The sequence below is a fragment of the Ambystoma mexicanum genome, chromosome 7p, assembly GCF_040938575.1.
Source record: "Ambystoma mexicanum isolate Mex_15411 chromosome 7p, UKY_AmexF1_1, whole genome shotgun sequence".
Lineage (NCBI taxonomy): Eukaryota > Metazoa > Chordata > Amphibia > Caudata > Ambystomatidae > Ambystoma > Ambystoma mexicanum.
This window is the reverse complement of record NC_090939.1, coordinates 497,320,716-497,332,821: the sequence shown is the minus strand read 5'-3', so window position 1 is coordinate 497,332,821 and position 12,106 is coordinate 497,320,716. Positions and strand designations below refer to the sequence as shown.

The 12,106-nt window shown below is 52.2% G+C and overlaps 1 protein-coding gene across 3 annotated transcripts in view; it reads left to right on the top strand.

The window, feature by feature from the left end:
• The window catches only part of USP9X (ubiquitin specific peptidase 9 X-linked), a 2,614,063-nt gene that overhangs the window by 2,073,186 nt on the left and 528,771 nt on the right, over positions 1-12,106 (top strand). The window lies entirely within an intron of this gene.

Sequence of the window (12,106 nt, the reverse complement as noted above, 5' to 3'; positions counted from 1 at the left end):
TAAATAGAGCCTCAAGCTCCACCGTTTCTACATCCGATCAACAGGGATCCGTTTCGGAGATTTCTACGCCCCTCAAGGGTGAAGATTTCGTCGAGTTGCGCTTTTGGAGGATTCCAGAAGTTCCGAGGCCTAACCCGGACATGGCCCAGGAGAAAGGAAGCTCGACGTCCGGGAAGCTGTTCAGGACCTGCCCTGGATGCCAGCTTCAGAATGTTTTCAAGGAGGACGAGCATTCATTATGCCTCTACTGTCTCCATGAGGACAAGACGCACATGGAGAAGGATTGTGCGTTTTGTGGGAACATGTCGGAGCGGACCATGAAGGATCGCCACCTCCATCTCGCCACCTGGCTGGAAGGGAAGAGCCCGTCAGGCGAGAAGAAGAAGAAAAAGTCCAGCGGTCTTCTAAGTCCTGTGAGGGCGCCCCGGTGACGGGGGCCCAACAAAAGGCTAAGCACTGCGAGTCCGCGGGCACCGGGAGCACCGAACGGTCGGGCTCCTTGGCTGCTAGGCAGGGCGCATCCTCCCCGGCTCCATCAACCACGAGCCAACGCTCTGGCTCGGGTAAGAGGAAGTCCGAGAACCCGGCAAAGCTTCTGGAGAGGCCCCGGTCAATCTCAAAGATTCCGGCAGAGGGGGAGCGAGGCTCGGACCCTCCCCCCAAGGTGAAGGCCCCAGGCATACAGAAGGTAACGATGGCCTTAATTCACCCTGCTACAACCTCGATTGAGGATGTCGCCGCGGCCCTGGCTCAGCCTGTGGAGGCTACACCAGTGGAGGCGACCTCAGGACCCAGAGTCTCCCTGCCACCGTGGAGGGAGTCGTCTTTCAGGCCCATTGAGAAGACCCCCACGAAGTCCTCGTTGGAAAAGGTGGGGGGGGGCTGGTGGCCATCGTGGATACGGACACGACCTCTGAAGAAGAGCTCATCGAAGTCGTGGAAGAGGCCCAGCCCATCGGGAGGGATCCCGACGAGGGCGACGATGAGAGCAACGGTGTCGCCGACGAGGCTCCTCAAGAGCCGTTGCGCCCGTCGTTTCCGGCGCCGCAGGACACTACGGCGGCCATTTTGTCAGCGATTCAGTCCTTATGCTCGGAGATAAGGACAAGGTTGCCCCTCCCCCCGACGGAGGTACCTCAGCCAGACCCGACGGGGGAACCGGAGCCAGGACCTTTGGAAAGTCCACTGCATAAGAGGAGGACGACGCATCCTACGCCACCTCTCCCACCTCTGCGGCCTGCTCTGCCTTCCCCCCCGGTCTACTACCCACGGGGATGATACAGGCACGGACACGGCTACGACAGGTACAGATGACGACGGAGGCGACGACGGGATGTGTCCCCCGTCGCCCCCTGCTTGGGTGTCCCCGCCCGACGAGATTGGATCCTTTCATGCCATGATTTCCAGGGCATCCGAGCTCTTCCAGCTCTGCCCAGAAGAGAAGAAGGAAGGGTTCCTTTACCAACGGCGCGAGGCTAAAAGGAAAACGGTCCTCTCCGTACCGCTTCTTGATGACATCTGGGATGAGGGGCACGCTCTCCTCAAGTACCCTGTCACGGCGCCGGCAAAGAGGGACCGGTACGAGAAGAAGTACCGGGTCCCCGACGCTGCCCTCTTGTGCCTTCGGGCGCAACCTACCCCGGATTCGGTCATCTTGGCGGCGGCAAAGAAGAAAGCTGGGGGGGGCATCGGCCTCGACATCAACTTCCCCGCCGGACGGCGAGGGCAGGAAGCTGGACACGATGGGACGATGGATCATCTCATCCGCAGCGACGACTATCAAGGCGGCCAACGCCCTGGCTATCATAGCCCGCTACGGCAGGGAGTTGTGGTTCAAAATGGCCCCTCTGTTGGACTGACTTCCGGGCGCCAAAAGGGCTGAGGCCCTTGAAATCCTACAGGAAGGTGAGATTGCTTCGGACCACGCCATCACGGTGGCAACGGACATCGCCGACACAGGTTTCCGTCAGTTGAGCAACGGCGTTTACTTGAGACAACGAGGATGGCTCAAGGCCGCGGATTTCCGCCAGGACGTACAAACCAAGGTTTTGGACATGCCCTTCGACGGGAACAACCTGTTTGGGAAGGCGGTTGATGAGTCCCTTCAGGCCATCAAGACAGACACAGAGACTGCCCGGGCACTGGGAGTGCTCCAACGACGACGGACGTCCTTTCGGAGCTCCAGAGGCAGACAAGGTGCCTCCAAGGGATCCGGCAGTGGCTCCTCCACATACCGCCAAGCGGCAAGATCTTCGTCCCAGGAAGCCTACAGGGGACGCGGCAAGTCAGGTGGTGCCCGTTTTCGTCGACATGGATGTCAACGAGGCAAAGGGCCTCCAAACAAGATTGAACCGACCGTGGGGTCGGGCCCCCACCGAAGCACCCCAGTGGGAGGCCGGCTGGCGAGGTTTGTCAGCATGTGGGAGTCCATCTCCACCGACCGTTGGGTGCTGGACGCCCTGGCCCAAGGGCACACCCTCGAGTTTCAGAAGAAGTGCCCTTGAGTTCCACCCGTGGCCAGGAAGGAAACATCCCTCAACTACTGTTGGAAGTAAGGGCAATGCTCAAGAAGGGTGCCATCAAGCTCGTCCCAAAGAGGCTTCGGGGCTCCGGAGTTTACTCAAGGTACTTCATCGTAAAAAAGAAGACCAGAGGATGGCGCCCCATCCTGGACCTGCGACAACTGAACAAGTACATCAAGGCACAGAAGTTAAGTATGGTCGCCCTCCAGCACGTGCTGGGACAGCTGGAGGAGGGCGATTTCCTGTCGTCGTTGGACTTGGAGGATGCGTTCTTCCACATCCTCATTCTAAAAAGACACCGAAAGTTCCTCAGGTTCGTGGTCCAAGGGCGGCACTACCAGTTCAAGGCCCTCCCGTTCGGATTGAAGTCGGCACCCACGGTGTTCACCAAGTGCCTCGCACCGGTGGTGGTGCGGCTGCGCCTACAGGGGATCCACGTCTACCCCTACCTGGACGACTGGCTCATCCAGGCAAGGACAAGGGAGCTTGCCGTGGAGCACACTGCGAAGACTGCCGAGCTGCTCACGGACCTGGGATTCTCCATCAACTTTCCAAAATCCCACCTGGTTCCGTCGCAAGTCGCCCTGTTTCTGGAAGCCAAGCTCGACACAGTGGCGCGGCTGGCCTCGCCGTCGGAGGAAAGGACCAGGACCATTCTGGGCAAGGTGCAGCGTCTGTTGGCCACGGACATGGCCAGGGTAAAATCTATCAAGTCCCTCCTCGGGATGATGTCCTCCTGCATTTATCTGGTGCGCCTTTGCAGGCTTCGGATGCACCCCTTACAAGAGTTCCTCTACGCCCGCTGGGTCCAGTCGACGGGCAGCTTCGAGGACAGGATCCCTCAACGAGACGTTCCGTCAGGTGATCCGGTGGTGGGGTACCCACTCCCATCTGTCGGCGGGCACGGACTTTCAGACCCCAGCTCACCATGTGACGGTGACGACGGACGCCTCCCTGGAAGGTTGGGGAGCGCACTCCGGAGATCTTCACGCGAGAGGCCTTTGGCTCCCGGAGGAGAAGTCACTCCACATCAACATCTTGGAGCTCCGCGCAGTGTTCGGGGCCCTCAGGTCCTTTCTTCTGTCCCTCAAGGGCAAGGTGGTGAGGATCTTCACCGACAACACCACCACAATGTTCTACATCCGGAAGCAGGGCGGAACCAGGTCCCCGGCCCTATCCAAGGAAGCCCAGGATCTGTGGCATTGGGCCGTCGCCCAACGGATGTTTCTGGTGCCTCTTCATCTGGCAGGAATAAAAAACACGATTGCCGACTCACTCAGCAGGGAGCTGCGCTCGTGCCACGAGTGGGAACTACGCCAGGATCAAGTGGATCGACTCTTCCGACGATGGAGCGAACCCCAAATCGATCTCTTCGCGACAGCGACAAATTCCAAGTGCCGGAGGTTCGCCAGCAGGCTCCCCCAGCCGAGGAGCATGTGCGATGCTTTCTCGTTCCCCTGGGACGGCCTATTTCTTTATGCGTTCCCTCCGCTGCCGTTGCTGCTCCGGCTCATCAACCAGCTCAAGAGGTCCCGGTGCAGGATGATCCTCGTCGCACCAGCGTGGCCGAGACAGATCTGGTTCCCCCGGACCTTCTGGACTTGTCAACGTCCACACCAGTCAAGCTGCCGACGGACACAGACCTTCTCTCCAGAGAAGGAGGCGCCATTCTTCACCACAACCCGGAGTCGCTGAACTTGCAGGCCTGGCTCCTGAAGCACTAGAGTTTGGAGGGACGACATCCCGGCCGACTGCAGAGAGGTTCTTGCAAAGGCCAGGGCGTCCTCAACTCTCAAGTGCTACGGACATAAATGGAAGAGGTTCTCTGGTGCCGTGCACAGAAGATTAACCCTCTGCGGATTACGGCCCCTCAAGTAATGCCGTACCTATTGTCGCTGGCCAAAGCTGGACTGGCTCACGCCTCCATCAAAATACATCTGGCTGCAATCTCCCGATATACCAGGACTACGGGACGGGCGTCCTTGTGGTCTCTTCACCTGGTGAAAGAATTCATGAAGTGACTATTCTGATCATTCCCGCCGGTGAAGGTTCCTGCCCCGGCGTGGGAGCTTAATGTGGTGCTGACCAGGCTCATGGGGGCCCCAATCGAGCATATGCATTTGGCGCCTTTGAAGTTTCTGTCATGGAAGACAGGTTTCCTTGTGGCCATCACCTCCGCACGACGAGTGGGAGAGATCCAGGCCCTATCTTGCAAGCCTCCATACTTGACTTTTCATGACACGAGGGTGGTGCCGAGGACGCACCCCTCCTTTATGCCCAAGGTGCCGTCGGACTTCCACCTCAACGAGCCCTTGGTGTTGCCAGTTTTCTTCCCGTCACCTTCGTCGCCGGCCGAGAGGGCTTTGCACTTGCTGGATGTAGCTAGAGCGCTGAAGTTGTTGTATTGCTTAATGTTGAGCCTGTTGCCACCTCCCGTGGTTGTGCATGTTTGTACTGCTATGTATTCTCTTATTCATGAGCATGTGAATCCATGCCAGACCCCATGCTGGAGAAGGAACAAGTTACTTACCTGTAACTATTGTTCTCCAGCATGGGTCTGGCATGGATTCACATGCGAACCCTCCCACCTACCCCTCTGCGGCTCTTCACTTGGTCATACTGCCACTTTACGACGTGCTACCAAATCTGAGGATGGCTGCCAGAGGCGGGGCTTAGGGAGAGGGCAGTCATTGGCTGGGGGCAGTATGACCCAGAGACCAGTGATTGGTTATTACTAAGAAAGACAGATCAGAAACGAAACTGATACTGATTTTTTTCTATACCGAGGATTCCCGGCCTGACGACAGGGAATATTCATGAGCATGTGAATCCATGCCAGACCCATGCTGGAGAACAACAGTTACAGGTAAGTAACTTGTTCCTTCCTTGGGTTTCCCTGAATACTCATAGCTTTTGCAGCAACCTGCCTAGGTATGCTTCACCGTTAATGAGGGCTTGGTGAACAGCCCAGTTACTATTTGCAGGGGCTTGAAGGCGGTCCTTGAGGGGAGAGATCTCTCGGGTGGCGGTCTGGCGCAAGCGTCATACACAGGTGGTGAAGGACGCAGAAGGGGCGGTGGAGGAGGCACAGGCAGAATTTGCCTACTATGGGAAGTGTAGCGGCACTGCTGCGGCTGCACACGGCGCAGAAACGCTAAAATATTTGGCATTAAATAATGGAAAACAGGTGCATTGACAGGAGTAGTCAGATTTATGAAGTGGGGGGATAAGGCGGTTAAGATGTAGGGGTTGCTGGAAGAGCAGGAACAGGGCAGCAACCATATGCAGGACTTCTAACGGACGCAGGGGAGGAACTCACAGAGGAGGCAGAGATTGCACAGACTTTTTTACGACATACAAGGCCTTGTATGGAGTTGCAGGTGCTCTACCTTGAGCGGACAGACCTAGGGTGTTAGACCTTGTGGTCCTGCCACAGCTGATGGCTCAGCAGAGGGAGGAGCTAGAGGTTGACATATCGAAAGAGGAGATAGTGGCAGCCATCCCAGCTTCAGTCAGGGAAGGCTCCAGGCCTGAATGGCTTCCCAGTTGAGGTTTGAAAGAGGTTAGGGGAAGGGGTGGTGGGACTGCTGTATAGGTTCTTCCAGCAAAGCAAGCGGGACAGGATACTGCCTGAACACTTAAGGGTAGCTCGCCTACTAGTGCTCCCCAAACTGGGGAAGCCGCCAGAATGCTGCGCTTTCTACAGACCAATCTCTCTCATGAATGGGGAGGCAAAAATGTTATCGGGATCCTAGCAAATTGCCTGCTGGGGGTGATGGGAATCCTGGTGCATCCGGACCAATGTAGGTTTTTACCTTCTGCCTCCACCATTAAGGGCCCCCTGGACTTATTCTCAGTCAATTTTAAGAAAGCGTTTGACTCAGTATGCTGCAACTCGCTGTGGGACACCATGCAGAGCATGGGGTTCAAGGAAAACTTCCTAAATTGGTTACGCTTGTTATATACTGCGCCGACAGCAGAAGTGAGGGTCAATGGGCCTCATTACAAGGTTGCCGGTCCGGTAACAAGGGTACTGGTAAGCTTGCTGGTACCATTGTTACCGGACCGTCAAACTAAGTTCTGCTCGCGGGTGCCTTTCCGCGAGCAGACCTACATGGTAGCACCGGCCTCCCCAGGGAGTAATTTTTACTGGCACCCGGCAAGGGGGAATTACCGGTTCTGGCGGCTCTGGAATGCCCCAGTACATCCCCATTGCTGGTAGAAAAATGACTCTGCAAACCCTATAATGACCCCCATTACCCCTGGGGAGGGGAACAAGTCAGGGATGCCACCTTTCTCCTTTCTCCCCTACTCTTCACGCTGTCAGCAGAGCCACTAGCGGTGGAACTATGGTCCAGTCTGGATTGGGCGAGTTTTCGATGGCCATGGGCGGGGGTGAGGAACGGGCCTCCATATATACTAGTGATCTACTTATCTACATGGGGGATCCATGCAGCTCATGCCGTACAGTGACGCGAATCCTGCAGGAATATCAGAGATTCAGCAGCCTGAAGATCATCTGGCAAATGTTGGTCTCGTTTCCTTTGCAGGATGGGGATGGAGCAATTTCACAGGATTGCCCGTACCAGGTCTCGACAACAGGATTAAAATATTTAGGGACTCATTTGGCGGCCACCTCTCTGATTTTAATAGGTTAAATCTACATCCAATCATGGAGAAGTCTAGACTCACTACTACCCACTGGCAACCCCTCCTGCTGAACATGCTGGGTCGGGCTGCCCTCTTTAAGATGATCTTTCTGCCCAAATTCTTAATACGTTTTATAAAATTTCCCGCTACCAATTCCTGAGCTGGTCTTTAAAATTGAAGGGGTCCTTAGGGGGCTTCTGTGGTGGGCAGGGGGTAAACAGGCATGCATAGCCCTTAAAAAATGACAACGGTCAGTGGGGGGGGTAAGGCTGCTGTGCTTGCAGTGGTACTACTGGGTATCCCAATTGGGGGCGGGGGGTGAACGATTGGCTGCATGAGGGATCAAGGCCTTCTGCACATTACAGGCAAATGTGGGTGGATGGTGGGGAGGCCCCTGATAAAGCACACAGGCATGTGGGTTGGGCACCCACCTTGTATCTGCCGCTTTGGAATAATGCTCACCTTCCAGAACTTATTAGGATGGGTTATTTCAGAAATTGGGATAAGGGTGGAATTTGCACTTAGGCCAATGTGGCGCAGGATGGTGGCCACATGTTTGGGGTTTTGCGGGAGAATTTCGGACTGATGGACTGTGAACACTTCAGATATATGAAGCTAGTACGCGCTGTGAAATCACAATTCACAGACCTACAGGAGATACTGCAGAGATCTCCCTTAGAGGCCAACCTGCTGCGGGTATGAACAGAGACCAAGGTCACTTCAATCTTGTACCAAGTGGTGGTGGCCTTCGGGTCTCAGGAACTATCCCATCTAAGGGTCAGACGGGAGGTGGGAGCACTGGATCCTGACGAGTGGGTGAAGGCATTGATGTCCCCTCGGGAAGTCGGAATCTCAGCCATGTTGTGTTTAGAGCAGTAAATCAGGTTTATTGCTCCTGCACAATGTTATACAAATGGGGGCGGGTCGAAAATGACTATGGTGTGCAGTGTGGGAGGCCAGGAGGTACATTTTTCCCCTTACTCTGGGAGTGCACACAGCTGCAGCACTTTTCGCAAAAGTGTATCGATAGGATGTCTGCAGTTTTGCGATCCGGGGTCCCCAGGGACCAGACATGTGGGCAGAAGTGGGCTATACAAAATATGAGAAACTGCATCTCATTGGCTTTGGGGCAGATAAATAAGTCATTGTGTCACTGTGGAGGGCAGCAGAATTACCCTGGCCAGCCACTGGATACCTTAAGTAAACATGTGCATGGTCATAGAAAGACAGGTGTAAAATGCACAGGGTTGTCCGGGGAAATTTTCGAAAATTTGGAGCAAGTGGGAAGGAGGAGGGCGAGGGTAAAGTGGTTACAGTTGGAGATGAGTGGTGGATGGGCAAGGTGGATGGTCGGTTCCTCTAGGTTCAGAGTAATAATGTCTAATCATGGGATCCTTTCTTTGTTAAACTTTATGGCGCAATGTCAAGTGTTTGTTGGTTATGTGATATTTAAACCAATGAAATGTTACATAAAAACCAAAAAAGAAAGGGGGCGATAGAGCCGTCCCTCAGCACGTCTGGGGCTCCCGAGTGTACTCCAGATACTTTCTGGTACAGAAAAAAATCAGGAGGGTGGCGGCCAATCCTAGATTTAAGGCGCCTCAACAAGTATTTGAAATTCTAAAAGTTTGGGATTGTCATGTTGCAGCACGTGCTTGAACTGGATTTCATGGCAGCCTTGGACCTGGAGGATGCCTACTTTCATGTCCCCATTCATCCAAAACATCAAAGGTTTTTGCGGTTTGTGATCCAGGGACGGCACTATCAGTTCAAGGCCCTGCCCTTCGACCTGAAATCAGCACCGAGGCTGTTCACAAAGTACTTAGCAGTTTTGGGGAACTACGCAATAGCATCGGCTGGTCGTCTGATTTCAGATGATGCTCTGTCTTTGAAACATTAAAGGGAGTGTTTGTCAGGAGGTTGTCAAAATGGGACTGGCAAAGCAATTATGACCATCTGTCCTTGCTAAAGGGCTATGAGAGTGTGGTTCAGGTGATTCATCGCTATATGAAACCCGAGAGGTATCTATTACCCAGATGGTCAAGATTTTCCTCATGAAATTACGTACAAATCAGCTACCAGTGCTGGCAGTGTGTGGTGCAAAATTAAATCTACCACAGGAAAATAGATTCTGCAGAATTTGTAAGGTGACCACAAACCACGAGTCAGATAAACATCTACTCACGGAGTGCCCTAATCTGGGTCCTCTTTATATGGTATCCTTGGGGCCCTTTGTATATGATTACAACTCTATAAAACCCGGTGAATTTGGGGTTTTCTGTTTAAATACGGAATCTGTGATGGTTATAGTAGCACTATATAGAGTATGGAGAAGGGTCTATGCCCTCCTTGATATAAGAACTTAGGTGTTAGCAAATCCACCTGGTAAATTCCTTGAGCATAAGGACAAATTCCTTCTACTACCTCCACATAACAAAGGTACCAGGAGAAGAAAAAATTGGAGCATAAGAAAGCAAATGTATAATTGTGTATCTTCGAAATTTGGCAATCTAACATTCTGAAATGTACTTTGTATTTTATCTGAATATGTATTATATTGAAACATTTTGGACTAAGAATTGTAGTACCTTGGATGTGTTATAGTAAGGAAAACCAGAAGGAAAATCAATAGGAAACTGGTATTTTAAATCTTATTTTATTGCAAATAAGTAGACTTTTAAAGATGTGGTTTGGATATCTAAATTAATGTGAATGTTTGTATTTTTTGTCTTGTCTGTATGAACTGGTCTATGTAATGAGTAACATTGATTGATTGTAAAAGTTCATTTTTTGAACTATGTACAATTATGATAAATACAAAATTAAATTTAAAAAGTATACATCCTGCAGATGGTCAACAGATTGCAGAACACCCAATACCTGCCAGCCCTATGGTTGCCCGGCCTCATGGCATCCTGCATCTCCCTAGTGCCAGAGGCCCGATTGAGAATGAGTTTGCCCCAATGGGCCCTCGGATCTCAAAGCTCAGTTCTCTAGCTGTATGATGGACTTGATTCAAGTCCCGAGCAGACTTGCTCAGGATCTCCTATGGAGGACTTGCATGGAGATATTGATGGTGGGAGAACCGTTTTGGCAACCGTGGCCAGAGGCGAGTGTGGTAATTGACGCATCGCTGAAAGGCACATGTGCTCACCTGAACGAGGGGACAGTTAGCGGGTTGTGGCCACTTTGGAAGACAAAACTGCATATAAACCTGTTGGAGCTGAGGGTGATCAGACTGGCGCTAATGGCCTTTTTGACCTCCATACAGGGGAGACTGTCCTCATCATGATGGACTGCACAGTGGTCATGCACTACATCAACAAGAGAGGTGGTTTAGGGTCACTCCTCCTGTGCATCGTGGCGATGCAGCTCTGGTTGTGGCCGTTACAGAACAAGATCTCCCATGTCTTCAATTCACCTCTCTGGAAAGGAGAATACGACAATGGATGCCCTAGGCAGGCAGGGCTTGCTCTCCCACCAGTGGGAGCTGTACCAGGAAGTTGTTCTAGATTTCTTCACCCTCTGGGATGATACCCCTCAAGTGGATCGGTTTGTGTCGAATGTGAACAGGAAGTACAGACCTTTCTGCTCCAGGAAATTTCCGCCGAGAGGAGCACTGGGGAACGCATTGGTTGTGGACTGGAACTTCGAGCTCCTGTATGCAATTCCTGTAATTCCACAAGTGATCAGGAGGTTAAAAAGGTACAGAGTAACTTTGATCCTGATTGCCCCGGACTGGCCGAGGATGACATGGTCCCGGACCTTCTGTATATGGCCATCTGTCCTTCAGAGAGTCTTCTCTGTAGGCCAGACCTTCTCTCTCAGGAGAGGGGGCTGGTTCTTCACCAAGCGTACACACGCTCAACCTACATGCCTGACTTCTGAAAGGCTAAGGTACAGGGATTGAGACCTTCCAGAAGACATTATAAAGGTGTTGATTTCTGCCAGAAAGCCAGCAACTAAGGCTCTGTACCACTGCTGTTGGACTTTTTTTTGTATCTGGTGTAGAGCACAGGATGATGTGGACCTCTTTTTATGCGAAATCTCAAAGGTGTTGTCTTTTCTGCGTCTTCTGGTAAGACCGGGCCTTCAGGTTGCCACCATACAGGGATATTTAGCAGCGCTATCCATTCTTAAGCACACACCAGAACAAGGGTTCTTTTTCATTCACAATCCCCTTGGTGGTTCATTTTTTGAAAGCCCCAACACACCTCCAACCTGTCCAGGATATCTGTCGGGCCGCAACGTGGTCTTCTATACACACGTTCACAAATAACTATTGCCTGGACACAGTATCCTCCAAGTGTCTCGTTTTGGCAGGGCTGTATTCTAAGTGGTGGCATAATCGCCATGGAATTTGTCCTCCTTCAAGCCTCCACAAGGTCTAACTGCAATGGGAGTCTATCTAAGATGAGGAATCTGTGGGAGGACACAATCAATTAGAAGAACCAATTACTTATCCCTGGTAATGTTCTTTATGATGGATGTTCCTCCTACAGGATTCATCGCCCTTGCAACCTACATCTGATAAGCAGCTCTCTGATACACTGGTTCTCCTTTAATGCTTAAGCGGCTGCTTTTTGTCTCTAATCCGTAACGCAGCTGTGCAAGGAGAATAAAGGACAACCGAGGTCACGGGGCCCCGAGCACGCTATTTGTACCTGCATCAACATTGCATCCGGTCACAAAGATGACTCAATGTCCATCGATGCCAGAGTACACAAAGACCCCTGCTGGGAAAAAGTTTGAGAGCTGCAACGCAGGAAAATATATATCTAAAATGAGAAATCCGTGGGAGGAACATCCCTCAGAAAGAACATTTCCAGGGGTAAGTAATTTGTCCTTCTGAACATGTTCAATGTGCAGTAACCAATTTTGTTTAATGTATATTGTTGAGTTCCAATTTTGCATGTTATAGGTACCATAGAAGT